This window comes from Piliocolobus tephrosceles, chromosome 1 (assembly GCF_002776525.5).
Source record: "Piliocolobus tephrosceles isolate RC106 chromosome 1, ASM277652v3, whole genome shotgun sequence".
Lineage (NCBI taxonomy): Eukaryota > Metazoa > Chordata > Mammalia > Primates > Cercopithecidae > Piliocolobus > Piliocolobus tephrosceles.
In genome coordinates, this window is record NC_045434.1 from 98,942,444 (window position 1) to 98,955,494 (window position 13,051).

At 44.0% G+C, this 13,051-nt stretch overlaps 1 long non-coding RNA gene across 3 annotated transcripts in view; it reads left to right on the forward strand.

The window, feature by feature from the left end:
- LOC111543916 overlaps positions 1-13,051 on the forward strand; it is a 34,910-nt gene that overhangs the window by 2,661 nt on the left and 19,198 nt on the right. For 2 of the 3 annotated variants that reach the window (XR_002731987.2, XR_002731989.2), the window contains exon 2: positions 11,940-12,092. This is a non-coding gene — a long non-coding RNA (uncharacterized LOC111543916). Of the gene's footprint in view, positions 1-11,936; positions 12,093-13,051 lie in introns of all 3 variants that reach the window. The other variant, XR_002731988.2, reaches the window with a different exon arrangement.

The following is a 13,051-nucleotide window of genomic DNA, read 5'->3' on the forward strand; positions in this document are numbered from 1 at the left end:
GGCAGACTCTCTACTCATGTTTTCAAAGTGCCCACCACAGGCAGCTTGAGCTATATGTTCTCTTGTTCACAGCCAGCAGAAAAAAGTGTGTACTTCTTGGAGAACTCATTATCGTGTAACAGGGATGGGATATGCTGCTTCGTTTAAATCATTAGGGCCTACTCCTGAGGTCCGGGGTAAGATTAATCCTACTCAAACTCTATGGCTGACAAATTCAGGGTACCCCTAAGAAGGGAATAGGATGTTGTAATGCCAAGGTGGCAACCAACGAACATTCTCTTCAGAGGGTAAGACCACAGTGCTACAGAGAGTGGAGAAGAATGGCATATACTTCCAGAAACTAGAGCTGATGTTAGGAAAGATTCCACTCTAAGGGATTCCCCACTAAGGGAGTTTTCCCATGAGTAGCTTTCACTATGCAAGATCAGATGAGACCTAAGATAGCCCAGGACACAAGGATCCTCCCATCGAAGAGGCCACTTTCATTGTGGGCTAGTCTCTGCCCTCTGTGCCAGGAACTGAAGAGGCTGTGCCAGTACCTTTTCCCCTGATCAGTCTCTGGTAAGGCAAAGTTTTTATGCATCTGGCCTCAGTGGTCAGTGAGACTGTGGGATCATCCTGAAGGACAGGAGGTCCTGGAATTCACCCTCAGGACATCATATGTGGCTTAAGATGATCACTCTTCATGCCCTGCTCATCACTGTTCCTCACCATAGTTTCTCCCTAATGCAGTGCCTTGTGGGGAGCTATTTCCCTGAGTACACAGTGATATCAGGATGTGAATCACCTTTTTTCTGGGCAGAGGTGGTGGAATTTTTTATCATCATGAAGCTGAGGTTCCTTCCCCATTCTGAGTTGAATAACCCAAATCTTGGCTCTTAGAGCTGCTGGTATCCCTAATTCCTTATAAAACTTAACTCGGTCCCCAACTCTTTACTATCCCATTGCTCAGTATCTTCCACCACGTCCTCCTTCTGGAGATTCTGAGGCCGGGGGCAGTGGCTCATGCCTGTAATCACAGCACTTTGGGAGGCTGAGCTGGGTGGATCACCTGAGGTCAGGAGTTCGAGACCAGCCTGAGCAATATGATGAAACTCTTGTCTCTACTAAAAATACAAAACTTAGCTGGACATAGTGGCAGGCACCTGTAATCCCAGCTACTTGGAGGCTGAGGCATGAGAATTGCTTGGACCTGGGAGGCAGAGGTTGCAGTGAGCCCAGATGGCGCCACTGCACTCCAGCTTGGGTGACAAAGCAAGACTCTGTCTCAATAAACCAAAACCAAAACAAAAAGACTCTGATACCCTATAATATATAATTTTATGGCAGCAGGAGGCAATAAGGCAAAGGATTTTTTCCTTTGTGGTGTAGATGGAGTGGTGATGATGGAAAGATAAGGAATGTTATAAAATGAGTCTTCAGTAGAGGAGTCTAGTCTCAGGGAAGAAAACTGGACATTAAATTTGTAATCTGGAAAGGAAGTAGAGGAGTTAACTACAGTTTTGAAACTAGTTTTTATGGCTTCCATATTTCACCTTTTAACCTTGATGCTATATAGTTTCTCAAAGAGGCACAATTGTTTTGATTAGCTACATAGAAAATGAAGTGGAATTAGTGAACTATTACAATACAATACAATACAATAGTTCATTAAGATTGCTGGCTACAAAATCAACATTAAAAAAATCAGAAATTTCCACCACATCCGCAATAATCACCTAGCAAATATGAGAAAATAACATATCATTCATGATAGAATAAAATCATAACGTGTCTAAGAACAAGCCACAGAATAAATGCACATAACCTTTGTATTGAGAAACACTTAAAATTATTCAAGGGCAAGTTGAAAACTAATTAAGTGAAGAAATTTACCTTATTTATAAATGAGGTGATTTAGTATTATAAAGATGTGAATTTCCTCCATGTTCTCCTGTAAGAGCCATGTGATGTCAATATATCAACAGAATGGCTTATATAACTTGACAACTGATTGTAAAATTTATATGAATGCATAAGTCCATGGATAATCAACGGAATTTTGACAATAGAGAATAAGGAGACTCATTGTAACTGATAACTGGGGGAAGGGGGGAAGCGTTTGCTCGAGTCCGTGGTGCCAGCTCCAGACACCTCCCATGGAGGAGTCCAGTGAGCTGCCACTGGATGCTAAGTCTGAGGTCACCAACTAGCTTGTAGATTTTATTTTCTTTTTTTTGAGATGGAGTTTCCCTCTTTGTTGCCAGGTTGGAGTCCAGTGGCACTGTAGCAGGACAAGCCGAAGACAAAACTCCTCAGATACCAGATTAAAGAAGGAAGTGGTTTATTTGGCTGGGAGTGTAGGCCGACTTGCATCTTAAGAGCCGAGCTCCCCAAAAAAGAAACTCTTGACCTTTTTTTTTTTTTTTTTTTTTTGAGATGGAGTCTTGCTCTGTTGCCCAGGCTGGAGTGCAGTGGCACTCAAGCTCACTGCAAGCTCTGCCTCCCAGGTTCAGGCCATTCTCCTGCCTCAGCCTCACGAGTAGCTGGGACTAGAGACACCTGCCACCACGCCTGGCTAATTTTTTTTGCATTTTTAGTGGAGACGGGGTTTCACCATGTTAGCCAGGATGGTCTCAATTTCCTGACCTCGTCATCCGCCCACCTCGGCCTCCCAAAGTGCTGGGATTACAGGCGTGAGCCACCATGCCCGGCCAGCTCTTGACCTTTTTAAAGGCTTACAACGTTAACGGGTCCACGTGAAAGGGTCATGATAAATGAGCAAGCGTGAGAAAGGTGACTGGGGGCTACATGCATCAGCTAACAGAACAAAAAGTTTTACAATGCTTTTTTCATACAGTGTTTGGAATTTACAGATAACACTAGTTTAGGTCAGGGGTTAATGTTATTATTATCACTTGGTGCTGTCAAGGTTGTCTGGCTATTTATCTTACTTTTGTTTTGTTTTTGTTTTTTCTCCAACTTTTTGCTTTCTCTCTTTCCTTCTGTCTTGTGAACTAAGCAAAGTGGGGGTAGGAGGACAGCAGGAGTAGTAGTGGTCTCCTCCCTTAGCACGATCTCGGCTCACTGCAACCTCCACCTCCTGGGTTCAAGCGATTCTCCTGCCTCAGCTTCCCGAGTACCTGGGACTACAGGTATGTGCCCCCATGCCGGGCTAATTCTGTAAATTTAGTAGAGATGGTGTTTCACCATGTTGGTCAGGCTGGTCTAAACTCCTGACCTCAGGTGATCCACGCACCTCAGCCTCCCAAAGTGCTGTGATTACAGGCCTGAGCCACTGCGCCTGGCCAGAGTTTGTAGATTTTCAATGGAAACTGGGTTTGGCTGTGAGCTGTGACGGTTGCCGATCTCTTAAGTTGGAGGGGTGGCCTGCCCCTCCACACCTGTGGGTGCTTCTCGTTAGGTGGGACGAGAGACTTGAGAAAAGGAAATAATACACAGAGACAAAGTATAGAGAAAGAAAAGCGGGACCCAGGGGACCGGCGCTCAGCTTACAGAGGACCCACGCCGGCACCGGCCTCTGAGTTCCCTTAGTATTTATTGAGAATTATCTTAGTCATTAAAAGGATAAGGGAGTGGCTGGACAATAGGATTATTGTAGGGAGGAGATCGGCAGTAAGACATATGAAAAAATCCTTGTAACATAAATAAGTTTAAAGGAAAATGCTGTGCCTTGAGATGTATATGCAAACATCTCCATAAACCTTTTAGCAGTATTGCTCCAGCAAGTCCCACCTTATTCCTAATGCACCAGCAAGTCCCACCTTATTCCTAAAGACGTTTTCTCCTTACTCAGTAAACAAGACACACAATGGGTATTACCCGGAGATGTTCCAATCCCAGGGAGGGGCAGGATTTTTAACCATCAAGCTTCTTTCAGGTACTTGTTTAACAAAGACACATCCTGCACAGCCCAATATCCTTTTAACCTTAAATCACCTTCGCACATGTCTCTTGCAAGGACAAAGTTGGGGGTAGGGTCACAGATTTAACAGCATCTCAAATACAGAGCCAAATGGAGTCTCTTATGTCTACTTCCTTCTATATAGACACAGTAACAAGCTGATCTCTTTCTTTTCCCCACATTAAGTATCGTTATGTTGCAGTGATGCTAAAAGTGGCAGATCATTCAGGCCAAGTAAAGACCAAGTCCTTTGAAATGACAGTTCCACAGTTTCAGAATTTTGACAGACGATTCAAGGAGATTGCTGCAGTTATTGAAACTATGTGAAATGGATTATTTGGTAGATAAATTACTATCATTCTTAAGTCATGGACTTCACTTTCTGCAACAAAACTGCATAAGAATGAAATGTTTATTGAATGAAAATTGCACTTTTGTTTTTTCTTGTCTTTTTTTTGAGATGGAGTTTTTCTCTTTGTTGCCCAGGCTGGAGTGCGGTGGCGGCATCTTGCTCACTGCAACCTCCACCTCCCAGGTTCAAGCGATTCTCCTGCCTCAGCCTCCTGAGTAGCTGGGATTACAGGTGCCCGCCACCACACCCCACTAATTTTTGTATTTTTAGCAGAGATGGGGTTTCACCATGTTGGCCAGGCTGGTCTCGAACTCCTGACCTCAGGTGATCCACCCGCTTCGGCCTCCCAAAGTGCTAGATGACAGACAGGAGCCACCACATCCAGCTGTTTTTCCATTTTTAAAAATTCAGACCAAAAAAAAAAAAAAGATAATAGCGGCCAGGCTCATTGGCTCATGCCTGCAATCCCAGCACTTTGGGAGGGTGGTTGGATCGCTTGAGCTCAGGCGTTTGAGACCAGCCTGGGCAACGAACATGGCGATACCCTCATCTCTATTTAAAAAAAAAAAAGATAATAACCATAGTAATTTTTAAAAACTGTGTAGCACTGACATAAGAATAAATAAGTACCCAATGGAACAGAATACAGAAACAGACCTGAGTGTGAATGGAAATTTCGTATATGATATAGTATTTGAATTAATGAGTTTTTAGTGGGTAATCTTGAGAAAACTGACTTACAGTATGTTGGAAAAATAAAATTGGATTGTAACTCAGACAGTTACAAATTTCCAACAGATAAGATATCAAAAAGTCAAAGATGAAACCATGAAGCTAATAGACAAAAATTCAGAATAACATTTTTGTTACCTTGAGTGGGAAAGAATTTTTAAAATAGAAGACCTTACAGCAAAGAGGGAAAATAAATGGATGAATCTGAGCAACTCGATATGAAAGGCTTCAATGAGGCACATCATGAACGAAGTTAAGAGGTGATAACAAGGAGAAGGTATGATATCTAAAACAAACAAGGGACTTATAACTAGATTCTAGACTATACAAGGAACTTCTGAAATTAGAAAGAAAAAAAAATACCCAACACGAAACCTAATAGAAAAAAATGGGTAAAGAATGTGAATAGTCCAACTTAAGAAGAGGAAAGCTAAGTAGCTAAAAATATGAAGACATGATGAACCTCACTAGTAACCAGAGAAATGCAAATAAAATGGCGAGATACCAATTTATATCTTTGGTAAACATTAGAAAGTTATGTCTTGGGTAACATATAGGCAAATGAGAGGCCGGGCACAGTGACTCATGCATGTAATCCCAGCACTTTGGGAGGCCGAGGCAGGTGGATCACCTGAGGTCAGGAGTTTGAGACCAGCTTCATGATCATGGTGAAATCCCATCTCTACTAGAAATACAAAAATTAGCCGGGCATGGTGGTGGGTGCCTGTAACCCCACCTACTCGGGAGGCTGAGGCAGGAGAGTCGCTTGAACCTGGGAGGTGGAGGCTGCAGTGAGCCGAGATCATGCCACTGCATTCCAGCCTAGGTGACAGAGTGAGACTCTGTCTCAAAAAAATAAAATAAAATAAAATAAAACATAGGCAAATGGGAAGTCTCACGTCCTGCTGATGGGAAACAGGTACAGCACATTGGGAAGCAACCTGGAAGTATTTAAGTAACCGTATGCTTTAAGATTCAGCAGTCCTAACTATATACCTAAGAGAAACTAGCACTTAGGTCTATAAGGAGACATGTATCAGAATATTCATGAAAAGGCTGTGTGTGATGGTGAGAATCGGAGGCAGTCCAGATGTCCATCACTAATGCATAGATTTACTTAGGCTTGGTTTACTGATGCAAAACATAGAGAGTAAAAATACCTGTTTTCACAAAAACGGTGAAAAGGGAGTAGGAAACAGCATAAAATTCATAGCAGAAACCCATTTCTGCAAATACACAATATTGCATTTTGTTAAATAAACACACTGTCACATAAACAAACACTGATACCTTTTATATCTCCAGGTTAAATTTATTTTTTATTTTTTATTTTTATTTTTTGAGATGGAGTCTCTCTCTGTCACCCAGACTGGAGTACAGTGGTGTGATCTCAACTTACTGCAACCTCCCGCTCCTGGGTTTAAGCGATACTCCCACCTCAGCCTCCTGAGTAGCTGGGATTACAGGCACCCGCCATCATGCCCGGCTAATTTTTTTGTATCTTTGTAGGGACAGGGTTTCACCATGTTGGCCGGGCTGGTGTTGAACTCCTGACCTCAGGTGATCCACCTGCCTGGGCCTCCCAAAATGCTGGGATTACAGGCGTGAGCCACTGTGCCTGGCCTAATATTTTTAGAAATAATACGTATATTTAAAAAACAGACTAAATATACAAAACTGAGTGCATTTTAGGGGAGAGGAATTGGTGTTAAGAATGGGAGATGAGGAGAAAATTATGAAAAACTGTAACAGAACAGGGATCTTACCCAATCAGTGATTATAATGTGCAATAGGGCTGGGCGGGGTGGCTCATGCCTGTAATCCCAGCATTTTGGGAGGCTCAGATGGGTGGATCACTTGAGGTCAGGAGTTCGAGACCAGCCTGGCCAACATGGCAAAATCCTGTATCTACTAAAAATACAAAAATTAGCCAGGCATGAGGGTGCATGCCTGTAGTCCCTGCTACTCAGAAGGCCGAGGCAGGAGAATCGCTTGAACCTGGGAAGTGGAGGTTGCAGTGAGCCAAGATTGTGCTATTGCACTCCTTCTGGGTGACAGAGACTCCATCTCAAAATAAATAAATAATAAATAAATAAATAAGTAAAGTGCAATGAACTGAGGGAGATGATTGAATCAATTTTGTGTGCCTGTGAGTGATAAGAGGAAAGCAAAGTGAAAGTATACAATACCTTTGGGAGAAATAGAAGAGGACTGACTGGGGTGAAGATATTCACAACATAATATCAAAACTACTCTTACAAATCCATGAGACAAAGACAACTCAAGAAAAACATGTATTTTAGCCGGGCATGGTGGCTCATGCCTATAATCCCAGCACTTTGGGAGGCCAAGGCCAGTGGATCAGTTGAGGTCAGGAGTTTGAGACCAGCCTGGCCAACATAGTGAAACCCTATCTCTACTAAAAAATACAAAAACATTAGCCAGGCGTGGTGACGCATGCCTGTAGTCCCAGCTACTCAGGAGTCTGAGGCAGGAGAATCGCTTGAACCCAGGAGGTGAAGGTTGCAGTGAGCTGAGATTGTGCCCCTGCACTCCAGCCTGGGCAACAGAGTGAGAATCCTTCTCAAAACATAAAAAAAAAAAAAAAAAAAAAAAAAAAAGAAAAGAAAAAGAAAAATATGCCATTTTGTTTGTTTGTTTGTTTGTTTGAGACAAAGTCTTGCTCTGTCCCCTATAGTGAAGTACAATGGCACCATCCCGGCTCACTGCAACCTCTGCTTCCCAGGTTCAAACAATTCTCCTGTCTCAGTCTCCTGAGTAGCTGGGATTACAGGCGTGTGCCACCACGCTGGGCTAACTTTTTGTATTTTTAGTAGAGATGGGGTTTCACCATATTGGCCAGGCTGGTCTTTAATTCCTGACCTCAAGTGATCCACCCACCTCGGCCTCCCAAAGTGTTGGGATTACAGGCCTGAGTCACTGCTCCTGGCCAATAAGGTTTTTTTTTTTTTTGTATTTTTTTAGTAGCGACAGAGTTTCACCATATTGGCCAGGCTGGCCTCGAACTCCTTGTTTGGACGAACGGAGGCAAGATGGTGCACTTCCGGGTTCTTCATCCCCCCCCCCACCTCCCAACTCTTCCCGCGGGCGCGAAAATGCAGCCGGCGCCCAGGGAGGGTGCAGACCAACTGGGCATGCGCCAGGTGACGTCAATCTGAAGAGACCAAGATTTACCTGGTCGCACCTGCGGAACGCCCCTGACACGCCCATGCCCCACCTATTGCCCTCCCACTCCTAGAAAAGCCGCTCTCCGCCATTGAGCCACGCGGCCTTCTCACAGCCCGGCGGCCTTCTTGCAGCCCCACTCCTGTCGGGATGTCGGGACTGTGGGAAGTCCCTCCGAGAGCCCCACCGCGGGGGGACTCTGCCGGCCTCCTTTGCCGGAGGCCGACAGACTTCTCCCGCACACCTTAGGTTACCAAAATAAACCAGCAGTTTTGCTGTTACACTTGCCTACCCGCTGGTTCTTTTGCGCCCGCTCGGCTGGTCTTAGAAAAACAAGACACTCCTGACCTCTTGATTCACCCACCTCAGCCTCCCGAAGTGCTGGGATTACCAGCGTGAGCAACCGCACACGGCCAATAAGTTTTTCAATACAGGACAAAACATAAATATGCCCTTAAAAGGGGAATTATCTTGTATATACATTTGTACCTACATATATCGAAAAGGATGAAGAATATGCCAGGAACAGTTAATTACCTCTGGGGATAACTGAGTGGATGCAGAAAATATTGTTAGGGAAGCTTACATTTTACTGTCTGCCCTTTTAAATTTTATAACGTGCATCTGTTATTTACTTAAATAATGAATAAAATGCCTCTGCTTCAGAGTTTATTGTTGTAGGAAGTGGCAGGCCATCTTGCCAACTACAACTGGAAAAATGTAACACTTTTAAATATAATACTTTAATGGAAATACAATATGTAAACCATATGTAGTTTATATAATACCATAAACTATAAATATAATATTTCTAAAAGTTATCGAATAACTGCAAAACAAAAATAACAAGATGAACTAAAATTATAGACAGGGAATAGTACTAACTAGGTAACCTTGGGTAATTTGCTGCATCTGAGTCTGAGATGAGGATCAGATTGAAGGGGTGGTCAGCCCCTCCACAACCTGTGGGTGTTTCTGTCAGGTGGGCAAGAGACTGAGAAAAGAAATAAGACACAGAGACAAAGTATAGAGAAAGAAAAGTGGGCCCAGGGGACCAGAGCTCAGCATACGGAGGACCCGTGCCAGCACTCGTCTCTGAGTTCCCTCAGTATTTATTGATCACTATCTCTACCATCTTGGAGAGGGGGATGTGGCAGGTCTATAGGGTAATGGTGGGGAGAGGGTCAGCAGCAAAACATGTGAGCAAAGATCTCTGTATCATAAATAAGTTTAAGGAAAGGTGCTGTGCCTTGATGTGCACATAGGCCAGATTTATGTTTGACTTTACACAAGTATTTCGGTGCATTAAGGAGCAGTATTGCTGCCAGCGTGTCTCATCTCCAGCCATAAGGCGGTTTTTTCCTATCTCAGTAAATAGAACACATGATCGGGTTTTACACTGAGACATTCCATTCCCAAGGATGAGCAGGAGACGATGTTTTCCTCTTATCTCAACTGCAAAGAGGCCTTCTTCTTTTACTAATCCTCCTCAGCACAGACCCTTTATGGGTGTCGGGCTGAGGGACCGTCAGGTCTTTCCCTTCCCATGAGGCCATATCTCAGGCTATCACATGGGGAGAAACCTTGGACAATACAATACCTGACTTTCCTAGGCAGAGGTCCCTGCTGCCTTCTGCAGTGTTTTGTGTCCCTGGGTACTCGAGATTAGAGAATAGTGATGACTTTCACCAAGCATACTGCCTTCAAGCACTTTTTTAACAAAGCACATCCTGCACAGCCCTAAATCTATTAAACCTTGAGTCAACACAGCACATGTCTCTGCAAGCACAGGGTTGGGGCTAGGGTTACATCTCAAGGCAGAAGAATTTCTCTTAGTACAGAACAAAATGGAGTCTCTTATGTCTACTTCTTTCTACTTAGACACAGTAACAGTCTGATTTCTCTTTCTTTTTCCCACATCAGATATCATTAGGCAGAGGAACTCTACTGAAGGAAGGAGAAATCAGTAGAACTTTTAATGGCCATGACAGTGGGTTTGACAGATGGGAATGTAATGGAGCATCAAACAAATGGCTATTTCCTCTCACACATTTGTTGATAACTGGGCTAGCATGGGAAGGCTTGGTGCTGAGCTGAAAAGGCAGAATGAGATCCCTTGTAATCTCTCAGTACCTGGGAGACAGATTGCCAAAAGGAGTAGTCAACAATAAATACATGTCAGATTTTACTTTTGAGACTACTAATATTAACAGCTGGACTGAATCAGACTAAAGTTGCACCTATCCATGACCCAGATTAATTCTAAGTGGATTGAGGATATCAACTTTTATCCTCTTTGCCTGACAGAGAAAAAGGAAACCCTTCTGGAAGAAAACATCAAATTCAGTCTCTCTCTCTCTATAATATTCTCTCTCTCTCTCTATGTGTGTGTGTATATATATGTGTGTGTGTGTGTATATATATAGTTTGTTTGTTATGAGACAGAGTCTCACTCTGTCGCCCAGGCTGGAGTGCAGTGGCGTGATCTTGGCTCACTGCAACCTCCACCTTTGAGGTTCAAATGATTCTCCTGCTTCAGCCTCCTGAATAGCTGGGATTACAGGCACACGACACCATGCCCAGCTAATTTTTGTATTTTTAGTAGAGATGGAGTTTCACCATGTTGGCCAAACTGGTCTTGAAATCCTGACCTTAAATGATCCGCCCACCTTGGCCTCCGAAAGTGCTGGGATTACAGGTGTGAGCCGCCAGCCTGGCCTCTATAGTTATTTTATACACAATGTTCAGCATACAATAAAAATCAGGAGACATGTGAAGACAAAGGAAAATGTGACCAATAGTCAAGAGAAAAAAGCAAACAGTAGAAGCAGAAACAAATATAATCCAATTGTTTAAGATCACAGGCAAGAACTTTAAAATAATCACAATTTTATTTTAAAAAAATAGAGGAAAAGATAGAAAGTAGATAAGAATTTCAACAGAGAATTGGAATAGAGACACAAGTAAACTTCTAGAACAGAACTCTCTGAGTGGGTTTAACAGCAAATTGGACACAGCAGGGGACAAGATTAGTGAATTCAAAGACAGATCAATAGGCTGGGCACGGTGACTCACTCCTGTAATCCCAGCACTTTGGGAGGCCCAGGCGGTGAATCACCTGAGGTCAGGAGTTTGAGACTGACCTGACCAACCTGGTGAAACTCCGTCTCTACTAAAATACAAAATTAACTGGGCATGGTGGTGCATGCCTGTAATCCCAGCTACTCCAGAGGCTCAGGCAGGAGAATCACTTGAACTCGGGAGGCAGAGGTTGCAGTGAGCCAAGATCACACCATTGCACTCCAGCCTGGGCAACTAGCGAGACTCTGGCTTCAATACAGAAAGAAAGAAAGAGGCCGGGCGCAGTGGCTCAAGCCTGTAATCCCAGCGCTTTGGGACGTCTAGGCGGGCGGATCACGAGGTCAAGAGATTGAGACCATCCTCGCCAACATGGTGAAACCCCGTCTCTACTAAAAATACGAAAATTAGCCGGGCGTGGTGGCGCGCACCTGTAGTCCCAGCTACTTGGGAGCCTGAAGCATGAAAATTGCTTGAATCCGGGAGGGGAAGGTTGCAGTGAGCAGAGATGGCGCCCCTGCACTCCAGCCTAATAGAGTGAGACTCCGTCTCTTAGTGCCAAAAAAAAAAAAAAAAAAGAAAGATAAGAAAGAAAGATCAATAGAAAATACCCATACTGAAGCGCACACACATGCAAAAAATGGAAAAGAATAGGACATAACAGAGATGTGTGATTGGTCCCAGCAGGAGAGAAGAAAGATAACATGCGGAAGCAACATTTGAAGAGATAATGGCTGAGAACTTTCTAAAACTGATGAATGACTGCATCTTCAGATTCAAGGAGTTCAGCAAATTCCATGCCGGACTGAAACGGCTTGATTGTCTGGGGTGATACCGGAGGTTCGTTGTCTCAGGGCGGAGGGAATTAAGGTTGCGGAGGCACTAAGAGTGAGGTTAAGAGCGAAAGTTTAATAAGTGAAAGAAGGAGCCTTCTGCTGCAGAGAGGGGTCGCGGAGAAACGGATTGTCAGATCCACAGTGAAACTGTGGGTATTATAGATGGCTGGTGAGGAGGCGGTGTCTGATTTACATAGGGCGGGAAAGATTGGTTGGACCAGGTGTGCTATTTGCATAGTGCGCAAAAAACTGGTCAGACCAGGTGTCATTTGCATAGGCGCGAATTTCTGGCTGCCTGCATCCTAATCTTTTATTACACAAGGGGGTCTTCTGCCTGAGCTGCACCGTGTTGCTCATTCCTTAACTGTAAACGTGGTAGCAAAAAAAGGGAAGATGGAACCTCCATTTTGGATATGCCTGGTCCCCAGGTAGCCCTTTTCTATTGGCACAGTTGCTGGCATTCACCTGTGCAAGCTTCCAGCTTACTTATCTATGTTTGCAGTTCGATTTTTCAAGCTGCTCTTTGTTAGAAAAAAAAATAATTTGGGGGGCTGCTTTATGTTAGAAGGGAAGCTCTGTTGAGGACTCTGTTGCCCTATCTGCCTAAATAATTTATTTCTACCTCCTGTATGAGGACAAATACAAAGAAAATCACATCTTGGTTTTTTATATAGTTAAATTACTAAAAATCAAAGACAAAGATTAAATTTTCCCAGGCTGGAGTGCAGTGGCCCGATCTCGGCTCACTGCAAGCCCCGCCTCCCAGGTTCACCGCCGTTCTCCTGCCTCAGCCTCCCAAGTAGCTGGGACTACAGGCGTCATCGCCACCACGCCCGGCTAATTTTTTTGTCTTTTTAGTAGAGACGGGGTTTCCCCATGTTAGCCAGGATGGTCTCGATTTCCTGACCTCCTGATCCGCCCGCCTGGGCCTCCCAAAGTGCTGGGATTACAGGCGTGAGCCAC